Consider the following 15,209-nt stretch of genomic DNA (forward strand, 5'->3'; position numbering starts at 1 on the left):
ACTTGTGTACAAGTTAGGCTAAAACTTGAAAAAGTCATTATGGTTGATACTTTGAAGTGGAATTTAGAGGAAGAGTCTGGAGAAATCCCTGAAAGTGCTAGGAATGGTTCCTGTAGACCAGGCAGGGCATTATCTGAGGACTTAAGAGACACTGCCAATTTTCATTTTTTTATTCCTATTTTAATATGTAATTCAACCTTTTTATAAGTGTAAGGAAGACAAAGTAAAACTACTCTCACCCCTTTCTTATTCTGGTTCTATACATTTATAAATTAAAGTATATGTTATTTTTTTTTTTAGTGAGAGGTGGTCATTTTGCCTAGCAGTTAAGAGGCCTGTGTCCCAGTGCTTGCTTCAGCAGCACATATGCTAAAATTGAAACAATATAGAGAAGATTATGATGGCTCTTGTGCAAGGATGACATGCAAATCCATGAAGCCTTCAATATTTTTCAACACTATTTTGGTTGTAACTCATGGGTTTTGATATTTTTGTTTTTATTTTCATTTCTTCAGAATAGTTTTTCTTATTGAATTCTTCACTGACTTATACATCAGACAGTAGCGTCATTTTCTCCAAGAAGGTTTTTTGTTTTGTTTTTCATTTCAGTTCATCGACACACTGGTTATTCAGTAGCATGTTATATAGCTCCATGTTGTTGTAGATTTTTATAAATTTTATCCTGTTGTGGCTTTTCGTTTAAAGGAACATATAGTAACTGTCATGGAGATCATCATATCCAGATGTGAGGATACAATGCAGTATGCATCTCTATCTTGAAAACAAAGATGGACTCCCAATGAAATTGTTAAGTTTATCTTGACAATAGCACGCTGGACCGTCTGCTATTGTCTATACCCACAATGTTAGGATACAATTAAATGATGGAGTTATGACTGCTTTTGAAGGATTATAAAATTGTAATAAAATAGCGGAAATCAGTGGTGGGGAGCTTTGGGGAGAGTACAGAATTCCGTGTTTCAGAGATCATTGTCCCTAATCCCTGCATTGCTAGAACATTAAAATGAAATTTGGAATCTGAAAAAAGCCTATGTGGCACCTCAGAGTACCTGGGTTCAGTACTTGGTTGCACTTCCGATTCCCATTTCCTCCTACTGCGGACCCTGGGACTGTGGGATAGCTCATGTGGTTGGGTTCCTGACATCTGGGAGGGAGTCCTGGTTTGAGTTCCTGATCCAGTGCCAGCTACTGTGGGTACTTAGAGAATGAACCAGTAGATGGGAGATTTGTCTTTACCCTTGAATAAATTTTTTAAAAAGATTTATTTATTTTTATTACAAAGTCAAATATACAGAGGAGGAGAGACAGAGAGAAAGATCTTCTGTCAGATGATTCACTCACCAAGTGACTGCAACGACTGGTGCTGTGTCGATCCCAAGCCAGGAACCAGGAACCTCTTCCAGGTCTCTCACGCAGGTGCACGGTCCCAAGGCTTTGGGCTGTCCTTGACTGCTTTCCCAGGCCACAAGCAGGGAGCTGGATGGGAAGTGGAGCTGCCGGGATTAGAACCAGTGCCCATATGGGATCCCAGTGTGTTCAAGGTGAGGACTTTAGCCGCTAGGCCATGGTTGCCGGACCCAACCCTTGAATAAATTTTTAAAGCACTTCGATTAGTCTATACACACCATCCTTCTTAATTTAGTATATTTCAGAGATCCATTCATTCAGTAGAAATTTATTGCATACTATTTTAGGTGATAAAGATGCAATGAATAAAACAGATTTGTCTCCACAGAGCTTTTATATTGATCAACACAGATTTATGCCATTTTAAAAACAGTGACAGAACTATTTTATAGTGTACGAAATGTACTGTTTTTCATCCATCTGTTTTGCCTTCCCCTTTCCAAATGGTATCTGTCAAACAGTTTCTACGTTTAAGTTCATTTTTTCTTTTGTGATTAGTGCTTTTTTTTTTTTTTTAATAGAAACTTGCCTGTCCCAAGATGGTGATTTTCTCATGTTTTTCTTTTTGAGGTTCTATGATCTAGGGCTTGTGTCCTGCAGTCTCCTGATTAAAGCTTAGTGTGATATGAAGCACAGAGATTGATTAGGAAGCCATGGGGATTTTGTTTGAACTACTGTACAAGAGGCTTTTTGCCTTGGAGGGTAGAGTTTTGTGAGCTGTAAGCCTAGAGTGGCTGTTGACCATCTTTGTTGCCTGAGAATAAAGCTGATACAGAGGAAGGCAGACACCTGAGATGGAAAGAGGTAGTTTCTGGGCAAACTTGCTGGAAACCCTGGATCCCATTGGACTAAAGTCCTGTGTCCTCGGATCCTTGAGTTAAGTGAACCAGTGGAGCCTTGTTTTTGGTTTTAGATCTTTTGAGCTGTATGTGTGTCAATTGCAAATGAGTTTTAGGTGATCAGTTAACATAATAAGAATGTAGCATGACTCTGAGGAGACTTCACAAGGTTCATGGAAAGAAGACCCTGACCATAGCCTTGCCTCTGGCCCTTCCACAGATCTTTCCATTCACACATCACATCCTAATGTTCTGAGGGGCTGAACTTGAGACCCTGAGTGTTATCTGCTACAACGAAGTACCACAGACTGGGTTGTGAACAACAGAGAATAGCAGTCCTTTACTGCTTGCAGGCCTGGAGCTTGGAAGCCCCACAGGAGTGCACCAGCACAGTGGGGTCTGGTGCGGGCAGGTATTTAGTGCCCAATAGTTTACTCAGACTCATCCAGGCTACAGACTGCTGTTGTCTCAGTGTACACCAAAGCGGGGCAAGAGCTCTTGGTCCCTTGTCCAATGGGCTGATGCCATTCATGGGGGCTCTACCCTCATGATTTCATCATGGAGGCTCTACCCTCATGATTTCATCGCCTCCGAAAGATCTCACTTCCTGTGTCATCTCAACATGGAATGAAGTTTGAACCCATGAATCTTAAGGTGGGGATGGGGGACACACACATTAGTCCTTTATAGACCCTGAAACACAAACGACCAGGAACTTCAAACAGAAATAACCATTTAAGTAACATTTGCAAAGTAAAATCTGTGACACGGGCATTTATGTGATTCATGCTCATTTGGAAAGTGAGAGGGTGCCAGAGATGGAAGACAGCTTTGGCATAAATGTCAGAAACAGATTTCAGTGGCTGAACTAGATTAAAATTCTTGGGTAAGTTACTTCTTATGCTCCAATGCATCCATAAAAATGTGGATGAATAAGACTTTGTGTCATTGTTGTGAGGATAACATGAGATGGTTTGGGGCAGTGTTACAGACACAGGGGAAGGGTCCGCAGAAGTGTAATGGGCATGGATAATAGAGACCCAACCAAGCTCTCATAACTAGGCAAAGCCAGGAAAAAGAAATCTGATTCTTGTTCTGCTCAGTAGGCCACATAGCTCTTAACTGTTTCAATGGATAGTTCTGGAAACTGCCTCCAGGTTCTCAGGTAGGGAAGGGGGAAGATGGAGATGATCAGATCCTGTTTTTCCCTTCTTATCAGACTGTTTCCTTAAACATTCTCCAAATACTGGTCTGAGATCATCACATGTGCTGTAGGTGCTGTGGGTACTGACTCGATATTACCTCAAATTTTCTGGCCAATAGGCTTCTGATTTCCCAGAACTTCAGCTCAAGCTCTGCCTAGTGGCTGTTGCTAACAAAACACCCAGTCCCAAAAGGGTCAGGGAGCTTGTTGCCCCTGGAGGAGAGGTAGATTTTTGTGCTGTTTGCTAAGCTCTAGCAGGACAAGTTCCTCCCAGAACACACCCAGTGTATGGTACAGTCCTTCCCGGGGGGGGGGGGGGGGCGGGGGGGGAGGTACTCACATTCTGCTCTCTGGTCATTGGACCAAGAGGGTCAGTGCGGGATGCATAGGTTTCCCAGGAGGGGACTGAGGAGCACAGGAGGCCAACATCTTTCATCAGCTTGTCGAGTCTTTAGGGGCTCACTCATATCTCACAGGGTCAGGTTATAGACTGCAGTGCTTAGCCCCTTTGTCAGAGAGAATGCTGTTCATCTGCACCAGCCCCTGGCGGTGGGTGGGGCTGGCTCCTGTGCTCTGGCCAGCCCAGGCCTGTTCTTGGTCACCCTTTGTGTCAAGGCCAGACTTTTGCCTGCCCTCAGACAGGTGTCAGTGGGAGCCTGTGCTGTTACATTCCCCAGGCACCCCGGGAGCCAAATTCTTTGATGGTCCCTGACTTACAGATGAGGAGACTGCCTTTCAGAGGTCCCAGGACTCCTGCCAAGGATCTTGCACACATAGAGGGAACGGACAGTTGGCATGGAAGCCTAGCTTTGAGAACTTCAAAGGCTGTATTTTTTTTTTCTTTTCCACCAAGATACCCTGCACTGAACACAGTAATTATTTGTTACCTGCAGACAGTATCAGTCAGAGAACCGAAGAAAAACTTGGAATTGCTGCAGAATGGAAATGCCTCATTATCCACAATTCTACTTGCATCTCTTTTGCCTGCTTCTTGCCGGGCTCCCTCGCTCCCTTGCTCCCTCCCTCCAGTTTCTTCTACAAGCCTTCCTTTTATCTAAGAACCACTGCCAAGCCACAATTTCCTGTGTTTTTGTCTTATTATCCAAGGAGGAAAGTAGTGTCTGTTGGAGTGATCTGTAACTCGGGGCCATAATTACTTCTGGTCTGTATGGGTCCAAAGGGCTGGCAAAGCATCTCCAAGAAATACCACAACCTTCCGGTTCTTTTACCTCTTTGACGGAAATTAAACAGAGGGAAACAACTTTATTGAAGCACTATTAAGTATCATATACAGAATATGTATACATATATGTATATATATATATTTATATGAAGGGATTTCAGAACATGGGAGTGCAAAGATAAGCTTGATACATTTTTTTTTAATCCACGCATGCCAAGGGTCTTTAAAAAATTCATGCAAAATGCATATTATGAAAAAGCTCTGGCTGGATTTCGAAATTTTCTTGCATTAAAACATTTTTTCCATTCCATTTTCTATGAACTTTTTGAAGCACCTATGTATGTTTTGTATAAATGTAGTCCTTACCACAATCATTTGGTGTAGGCCAGCTCTTGCTATCACACAGATGAGGGAACAGTCTGAGTGGAAACCTCAAGGCCAAGGACTAATATCATATGATCTCTCATATTAGGCCACCATCATACAAATTGTAAGATCAAGAGCTTCTTCTATATTGTTTTTGCTGCATCCATGTGTTTTGATGCTTCTGTCTTCATTTCTTCTAAATCGTTTCTTTGGTCGAATTCATGACTGGCTCATGGATTACACAGTGATCCAAGAGACTCACATGTTTCCTTCAGCCATGCATTGGTTATTCAGTGGCACGTTTTTCAACTCTATGGTGTTGTAAATTTTTTGCTTTAACTTCATTCCTGTTGTTGGCTTTGTTTCGTGCCTTCTCGTTTAAGGCAATGTATAATGATGGCGTAATAGAGACTATTATATTCAGATGTGAAGATACAATGCAATATGCAACCCTACTTCCAAATCAAAGATGAACTCCCAATGAAACTGTTCGATATATTTAGACAGTGGGATGCTGGACTGTTTGACATTGTCTGTACCCGTAATGTTGGGGCACATCCAAATAACAGATTGATAGAAATATGACTCATTGTGAAGGATGATACTATTGTAACAATATGGGGAAAATCATCGGGAGGTGGGAATTGGTGGGTGGTGGGGAAACCCCAGACCCTATGGAATTATACCATAAAATTAAAAATTTTTGAATATTAAAAAGTCCTCATTGACTTTCCCGTTTTTTTTTTAACTATTGGCCTAATTTATAATACTGTCTTAATCCCATTGTAATCTGAGAGTAAATATTGAAATTAGGTAATATAAATCCACCAACTTAGTTCTTTTTCAAATAGTTGTATATTTTATGTCTTCTGTAAATTTTAGAGTAAGCTTTAGTATCAGTCTATTGACAGGGAATGGATAGAGATTGAATTAAAGATCTAAACTGATTTTTGAAAGAATTGATCTATTAATAATATTGAATTTTCCAGTTTAAATATGATTTACTTCTCTATTTAGATTTCTTTAATATCTGTCAATGGTGTTCTATAGTCTCCATTGTACTGATTTATATAATTTCAGCAAATTTATTCCTAATTTATTCTCATCTCTTTGACCATTTGTGCAAATATTATAGTTCTTTTGTGATTGCTTGCTGCTAATATATAGGGAATCATGTTGATTTTACTTTTTGTGTGTAATAGAAAGACCTTAGGATTTCTTCAGAGTATAGTTACCCTAATTAGGCAAATCTTTACTTCATTCCTCCCAAATTGTATGCTTCTTATTGTTTTGTTTTGCTTTCTGTATCGGCTAGGGCCTCCAATATATCATTGTTAGGAATTTTTAAGAAAATATTTGAGTAACAAAGAAAGACAGGGAGGGAGGAGGGTAGGGAGAGAATAGTTATATTAACTGGTTGAATGCCCAAATGCTCAAAATAGCTGGGCCAAAGCCAGGCTGAAACCAGGATCCAGCAACTCAATCCCTGTCTCCCATGTAGGTGGCAGGGACCCAACACCTTGAACCATCACCTGCTGCCTTCCAAGATGTGTATTAGCAGGAATTTGGAGTTGAAGGGGAATTGGGACTTGAACCCAGGCACATTGCAATGGGTTGTGAGCTTCCTAAGTGTCATCTTAAACTGCTATCCCAAACAATCCCTCCCTCTCGTTCCAAACTCTGTAGGGAAGATGATTAGTTTTTCACTGTAAAGTGTGATGTTAGCTGGAGGGTTTTAGTAGATAATTCTGAACAGGTTGATTTTCCCTTATCCTAGTTTGCTGGGTGTGTTTTTGGAAGAGATCTTCCATCTGCTGGTTGATTGCCCACCACCAAATTGCTGCAACAGCTGGAGTCACCCAGGAGCCTAGAGCTCAATCCAGGCCTTTGACGTGGGTGGCAAGAACCAAAATGCTTGTGTGCTCATCCGATGCTTCCCAGGGTGTGGGTTAGCAGAAAGCCAGAGTTGGGAGTGGGGCCAGGATTTGAATCCAAACATGCTGATATGGGATGTGAGCACAGTAAATGGTGTCTTAACCACTGTGCCAAATGTCTGCCGCTGAGACTTTTTTTAAAAAAAAAATCACTAATGGATATTTAATGTTGCCAAATATTTTCCTTCATCTATTGAAAGATCTCATGTAAGTTATATTAAATGTAACTCTTCATATAAGTTATATTAAATGTGATGCCAATAAGTATCAGTTGATTTAAAAACCCTTTAAAAATAGCCTTGGATAGGATTTCTCCTTGCTCATAAAAAATGGTTGTAATGTCTCAGTCAGATTTTACTGTCAGGAAATATTATCTCATTTTCTATTTTCTGAAAGAGCTTGTATAGGATACATATGATTTCTTCTTGAAATATTTGAGTATTTAAATATTGAATGTAAAATCCTCTAGGGAAGCCATTTGGCTCCAAAGATCTCATTGTGTGAAGGTACTGAGTTACTATAGTGATTTCTTTAATAGGACATGGATCTATTTGCTGTGGGATGGCCCGGTTCCTGTGCGCTTATTTCTGATGCAAGAAATAATTTGAAAACAAGACACATAGGCAAAGGTCAGCAGAAAAATAAAATTTATCTGTAAGCCAGGCAAAAGTTCACATTCAAGAGGGAGTACATACTTAAGAGTAAACTGCACCCAGCAAAATTTGGGCATATCCCTTTACATGATTAACAGCCATAGAGAATGATATCTAGGGTGGGGTTTAACCCTAGAATATTTAAAGAGTTTGGAGTTTTGGGTGAGATTTGAGTCCAACCATCTGCCCCTCAACCCCACCCCTCCTTTAAGGTTCAGTTTATTTGAAAGGGATAGCCAGAAGGTACGGGAGGGAGAGGGGAAGGGAAGAGAGAAAGAAATAATGAGAGAGAATGAGTCTTCCATCTGGTGATTCACCTCTCCAATGGCCACAATGGCAAGTGCTGAATCAGGCTGAAGCCAGGAACGTTATGTGAATTTCCCATTTAGATATGGGAGCACAAAGATCTGAGCCATCTCCCCTCTGCTTATCCCATGCCATGGCAGGGGGTTGCATTGGAAGTGGACCTGCCAGAAGTCAAATCAGCACCCATATGGGATGCTGGCATTGCAGCAAGTGGCTTAACCCATGCACAACACTTGCCCTTGCTCTGTGTCAGGTGCATGCTGGGAGTAGGAGTGTCAGTCATCATCATCTTATTATGGTAGCATTAGAATTAGGAAGAGATACCCATGGGGTTGAAGCTGGCAAGCATGTTAGTTATTTTTGGCCAGTAGTGGTTCTGAGAGTGGTTCTTTCATGGAAGCTGAAGTTTTCTGGGGCCCAGTGAGTGGGGGTTAGGAAGTGTAGGTGGGGCTGAAGCCCAAACAGGGCTGTAGGGAGGGGCTGTTAACATCAGCTTCTCCTTGCTCATACTCAGCTTTTCTATTTCCCTTTGAGTCAGCTTTGATAAGTTACATTCTTCTGGGAAATTGTTGATTTCTTCAAAAAAATCAAATTTGTTGGCCTTATGTTGTTCCTAGTGTTTCTTGTCCTTTTAACATTTGAAGTATCTACAGTGATGCTTCCTCTTTCATTTATGATTTTGGTAATTGTTACCTACATTTTTATTTGTGAGCAGGGTTGCTACAGTCTTGTTCATTCTATTTATTCAGAAAAGCAGCTTTTGTTTCCATTGATTTTTGCTTACTGTTTATTGGTTTCTGCTCTTGGTTATACTACTTTCTTTAATATATTGTGTGTATAATTTGCTGTCCTTGTTCTGGCTTCTTGATGTAGCAGCATTGGTTATTCACCTTATTTTTTGCCTCTTCTGTTTGATCTTTCCTTGCCAAAGTATCCTAAGTTTATTTCTTCATTGTTGTTGTACTATTTAGGAACACATGTTTTCTCAACTATGATCTAATTTAGCAATTAAATAGAACCATACCTTATTTTTAAAAAAAATTTTATTTTATTTATTTGAAAAATAGGCTTTGTTTCACTCCCCGCAAAGCCTGCAGTGACCCAAGTAGTCCAGGCTGAAGCTAGAACCTGGAGCCCCATCCAGGTCCTCCACTTGAGTTGTAGTGGCCCATGTACTGCCTTCCTGGTTAATTAACATTAACCAGGGTACATTAGCAAGAAACTACATTAGAAACACAGTAGAACTCAAAGTGGTTCTAGGATATGAGATGTCTTCACTATAGAAGGCAGCTTGTGCTACTGCCACAATGTTGGTCCCAGAACCACTCCTTATTCTTCCTGCATCTTGCATGTAATCTTCTCATTGCTTCCAAGCACCATGCATATATAGAATGCTGACTACTGCCCATGAGAACAGTTCAGCTTATTATCACTCTGCTCATCAGAAACCAGCCCATCATCTCTTTTGGAAAGAGTCTCTATAGGTGGAAAGTAGCGTTCCCACATTCCTTTGAGTGCTTCCATTGTTGTGCTGAGTTTTTGTCCTGACACTTTACATGACAGCTTTACATTTCTTTTTACTGGAGTGCTATTTTTTTTTTTTTTTTGACAACAGGGACCTGTCTTGTCTTTTGGGTGTAAGGGTACACCTTAATAGGAAGCTGGGTTGGGTGCTGAGTTGGAACTGGAACCCAGACACTCTGATATTGTGTCAACTCTATGCTAAACACTAATCCCAACATGAACTCTTAAAGATACCAGGAGGTCCTATGAAGATCATTGCAGAAAGTGCTTACAGTTAGTTTAGTTTTATGGTCAAGTGTTTCCTTTCTAGTTAGTCAGAACTGAGTGAGAATCCATGCTCTGTCTGGTGGTGGGCTGGGGAATCTTGTCAGCTCCATGCTTGTGTTCACTCCATGTACAATGGAGAGGTTACGAATTCTTACATTGGAAGTTGCAACGGATCAACAAATTTCCTTTCTCCCATGTATAGGTTTGTGCTGAGAGGATGCGAATAATGGCTCTAAAAATGCTGTTTTCCTATGAATAGAATTGCACTAAAAATGCAGTTTCTTCCAGATGATAGGTCTCCAAATCCTTTATCTTGAGAGTAAATGCACTCACCCAGGCACAGGCAGCACTGGAAACTGTAGGTCTGCCTCTGGGGATGGACCTGCTCCACTGGGCTTTCTCTGGGACTCAGCAAGCAGAAGCAACTGCCTTCTTCCTTTGGTTAGGCAGTTCTGAGTGTAGGCCAATATGCCAATGAGCCAGTTATGCCTGATTTCTTCTTCACAACCAAGTAATGTAAAGAGTAACTTTCCCTGGGGAGAATGAAGCAATAGGTAAGGTTCTTCTGAAAATCTTTCATTTTACAAGGAAGAGAAGTTGCCTCTAGCATTGATAGCCAAGTTGTCATGGAGATTGGGTATGAGGTAATAAATGCTTACCAATAAGCATAATGCCAGGCATGTAGTAAACATATAACAAACGTTAGCTTTTGCTGTTGCAGATGATGGGCCCAGTACATTGTCTGCTATCCTCTCTTTAACCTAACCATGAAGATATACAGACAAACCGGATATTAAAGACACCATAGGCCAGAGATTGGGTTGGAATTTCTTTCAATTGATAAAGACACGATTTCTAGAGAAAGCCTGGAAGCACTGTCTGGGAAGCAGATGCTTAAACTGATCCAAACTATCAACAAATCTCATCCAGTTGTGGCCTTTCTACATTTGGGCATTGATTTTTTGAGCTGGACAGAAGCAGACAAATCCAGTCTGTACACACACTGCAAGGCTGTGGTTCTTAGGAAATGTGAGGCATTGCATCTTGAAATGAGTATCCAAGGAAAAACATCGCAGTATAAATGGATAGAGCTCTATGAATGACATAGAGTGTACACATGAGGCAGTGATGGAGGCAGGAAAAAGGCTGTGGTGTTCTATGCTCTATCTGATCAAAGAACAGATATACATCTGACCTCTAAGGTAGAAGCAAGAGTTTACCTAAATCCTGTTCAGTCAAGTGAGGGGATTCACAACCAAGCCCAAGATAAGGGGTCAGGTATAGCCATTCCTATTCTAAGACAGGTCTTAAACTAGGATACTCCAGCACTTAACTGGACAGGAAGATAGCCCAAGGAAATACCACATGGGTGGCAGGAGCCAAAGTACTTAAGCCATCTCTCATTGCCTTCCAAGGTGCATTTAGCAGGGAGCTGGATTGAAAACACATCAGCAGAGCAGTCAGTGTTCTAATCTGGGATGTGGCCATTGTGTGAGACAGCTTAATGCACTGTGCCATAATGTTAATACCTGAAATTCAGTATTTCTGTGATGCTCTCAGGTAAAGCCAAAGAGGCTGATCTGTGAGCCATTCTTTGAGTCACAAGGAAATAGGGAAAGTTGAGGAAACCAGAAATATAGCAATAGGAAGAGCTACAATGTTCCTTAGGCTGGAAGGGACAGAGGGAAGATGTGTTATCTTGGTATTATGGAGGGAAGCTAGAACATGGCCAGGGCTTTCTGGTAGGGGATGGGATGGAATGGGAGGGACTTGATGATAGGATCTGAAATCTGGAGCTTTAGGTGGTCCTGAGACCTACCTGGAGGCAGGACAGGGTTTGCGCGCCCTGACTTTTCTCATCTGCCTCTGCTCTTCAGCCAGGTTTCCCTGTAGCTGAAGCTGCTTTTCCCAAGGGGCTGCTGCCTCGCTGCTCTTGATTTTGTTCTCTGGGCAACCCTTCTCGTTCCTTTAATACACTGAGCATTTAAACTCAACCCAAATTTCTACCTCTAGATGTACAATTAACTGTAACAGAAAGAGCTCTTTTAGGAATAAGAATTGCCCTATTAGAGTTAATGAGGCAGGACAGGGGTGGGTGGGGAAAACACATAATTTTGATGAATCCATAGTTTCTTTTGTGCTTGTTGTACTGTATTGCTCCCATTTTTTAGGGCCCTGGATATGCATGCTCACTCACATCTCAAGGCTTTAGCAGACGCTGAACCCTTTCCACACAATACTTTTCTCCAAGCTCTGACTGGTTAGCACCATTCACTTTAGAACTTAGTTGACATGTCTCTTAGGGTAGGAGATTGGCTGAGCTGTTAAGATACCCACATCCCATATCAGAGTGGATGGATTCAAGCCCTGGCTCTGACTCTGGCTCCCAGCTTTCTTGGAGGCAAGGGCGGTGTCTCAAGTAGCTGGGTCCCTGCTACTTATCAAAAACCTAGATGGAATTTCACACCCTTGGCTGCAGCCTGGTCACTCCATCCCCAGCGGTCAGTAGATGGGGAATGAGTCAGTGGATGAGTGAGCTTGCTCTACTTCTGAAATCAAAAATAATAATTGTATAAATTCCTGATTGATGGAAAGCTCCCTTAAAACAGACTAAGTCAGGCTGAAATAATTTCTCATAACATCTTTTCTTTGTTCTTCAGCACATAGAACAAAGTGAATTATGCATTCATCTCAGTATGTTTTATGTCCCTGTCACCTACTAGCCTTAAATTTCATGGGGGTGAATGTTATGTCTACTTTGAGTGCTGAATTGTCCATACTGGAATACTAGATTGTCTAGCGCATTGGTATGAAACAGCAGGTTGAGATTTCAGTGGTTAAAGACTACATTCCTTGTGACTGGCACTGTGGTATGGTGGGTTAAGCTGCTATTGAGGATGCTGACATCCTATTTCAGAGAAGTGGTTGGAATCTGAGCTTCTCCACTTCTGATCCAGCTCCCTGTCCCTGGGAAAGCAGCAGAGGATGACCCAAGTGCTTGAACCCCTCCCAACTACGTAGCAGACCCATATGGAGTACCTCACTCCCAGCTATTCCATGGCCAGCTCTGTACAGATACTTGGAAAGTCAACCAATAGGTGGAAAAATCTCTCTACCTTTCAAGTAAAATAAATACATCTTTTATTTAAAAAATACCTTTCTGATTTTAATATGAATAGAGAAATAATGGGATTTGACGTTTTTGACATAATGCAGTGCAATTTTCTGTTTTAATGTGCTGGCCAATCAGGAGTTGATATTATAAACTTCCCTGGATTGCATGTAACCATACAGATGTTGCAGCTACCATTTGTCAAACATTTGCTGCATATGAAGTACTGTGCTAGTTTTTTTTCTTTTAGATTTATTTGTTTTTATTGGAAAGGCAAATTGACATAGAGGAGAGACAGCTTCCATCTGCTGGTTCACTTTCCAAATGGTTGCAGCAGTCAGAGCTTAGCCATTCAGCAGCCAGGAGCTTTTTCTGGGTTTCCCACACAGGTGTAGGGTTCCAGGACTTTGGGCTATCTTCCACTGCGATCCTAGGCCACAAACAGGAATCTGAATGGGAAGTGGAACAGCTGAGACATGAACCAGTGCCCATGTGGAATGCTGGCACTGGCAGGTGGAGAATTACCTCAAGTACTGTGCTGGTTTGGGGGCATTACTTCATCTAATCCTTGCACCCACCTTGGAGCTTATTCCTATCTTACTGAGGATCACTCTGAGACAAGGGTTGAAGGGTGACCTGTAACTCATGAGTACTATGACAAGTTCTTTTGTTTGTCAACCAGTATCACTGTCATTTGTGATATTCACATAACTGGTTTTAAATATAACATGATGAGTTTTTCTCCCCTCTTTCTAACCCAAGGTAAGAGAGAGAACCTAAGATGTGAAGATGAAGTCTTCAGAGAATGCTCCTGCCTGGGAGAAAGGTAAGAAAAACAAGCACCTGTTATGCAGGGATGTGGCACCCCCAGGATCTCCAACTGGGAGCTGGGTTGATCTTGTATGCCAAGTGCCAAGGGCCATATTTGTGGGGAAGTCAATCTGAATTGGAGCTGTGAGAAGGTCTGGAAGGTTGGATCCAATGGTATGCCAGCTCAAAGTTGATTGTTCAATTTTCAGGAATTTTACAAAGATGTTATTTTAGATACCATCACTATTAAACATTAAATTTGAATAGAAAATCAAAATGTAACAAATACTCAACATCTATCACTTCCTATTTTTCATTGTTAACTCCTTCCTTGAATTGCTACATCTGTCAAAACTGGTAGAAATACTGTATCATGGTGTGTTACCACATGTGTCTTTCAAGCTCCACATTCCGCATTCAGTGACATCTTACTGGTAGATTGAAACTGTCCATCATGTACTATTTCTCCATGAGAATTGACAGGCACCTCTCATCAGCTGCCAGCATCCTGCAAGCACCCCACTGGTTTACCCTCCTGGAAAAGGGCAAAGGTCAGAGTCTCAGGTCGGAAGTCAAAGAACAGCATAAATTAAAACCATGGTAGCCTGTGGTTGCTCCTCTGTCATTTGGGATAGCTGGCCGTCAAGGGCTGGAAAATGGGGGAAATTTGTATTTTACAAATAAAAATATTTGACATAGATCCTTTAGTTAAAAAAGCAAAGGTCAAAACTGTTGACAATGTGATCATGAAGTAAAGTTAAATACCACTATTATGAAGTCACTTGGTAAACACGTTTAAGAGGATAGGAAATCCCATAAAGTGTATGAAGCAGTTGTAGATGGGGTGAGAGGGTGCTTCCTCACTTTGGAGCTGGTGAAGCTTGGAGGTCATTGTGAGATAGACCCTTGCTGCTCACAGCCACTTCCTGATGCTGCCTTGTAGGGGAAGCCACGAGATCATGGAAAGCTGCAAGACATTGCATGGAGTCTGGAGTGTTTGGGGGTCTTGTTAGTTTGGGATGAGGCTTTGAGATGTCTCAGATGCTGAGTATTATTTTATATCACTGATAATGAGGTGATGGTGGGACTATAGTTACTGTCACCACTGAAGTTTTGACTATGTGCGTGACAAGTTTTCCTTGAAGTCTTTAATTGGCTTTTGCAGTCTGATTCTTCGCGATCCAGGCAATGTGGTAGAGCACAGGACATTGAGTAGAAATGGTCAATGTGAGTTATTTGAACTTACCTAACATCCGCACCAGGTGCATGTTCCCTGGCATGTTACTTACAAGTCTTATGTGTTTTAGTTAGTTACAAGGTATTGTGTTCTTACCTCAAAAATTCAGGTGAAACAGACTCAGAATATCTTCATCTCAGAATCCAAAACCCCAGAGACAACTTTACTCCCTGTGAATATAGCAGTTTATGTAGAATTCCAGAGTTCTCCTGCTCATATGTTCTTATTAGTATGAAAACTAAATAAGTGCTATTGCTTTACAACCTATTTTGGGTTCATCTTTAGTGTGATATGTCATACATATGGGAGATTATAGAAGTGGATGTGTGCTTCTTAATTATGATGA

General features: G+C 41.3%; 1 non-coding gene across 1 annotated transcript; it reads left to right on the forward strand.

Annotated features, from left to right (window-relative positions):
- The first annotated feature begins 345 nt into the window (after nucleotides 1–345).
- On the forward strand, nucleotides 346–452 carry LOC118759559 (U6 spliceosomal RNA). Its single transcript, XR_004996260.2, has one exon. It is a non-coding gene; the product is annotated as a U6 spliceosomal RNA (small nuclear RNA).
- The last annotated feature ends 14,757 nt before the right edge of the window (nucleotides 453–15,209 follow it).

The sequence above is a fragment of the Ochotona princeps genome, chromosome 4, assembly GCF_030435755.1.
Source record: "Ochotona princeps isolate mOchPri1 chromosome 4, mOchPri1.hap1, whole genome shotgun sequence".
Lineage (NCBI taxonomy): Eukaryota > Metazoa > Chordata > Mammalia > Lagomorpha > Ochotonidae > Ochotona > Ochotona princeps.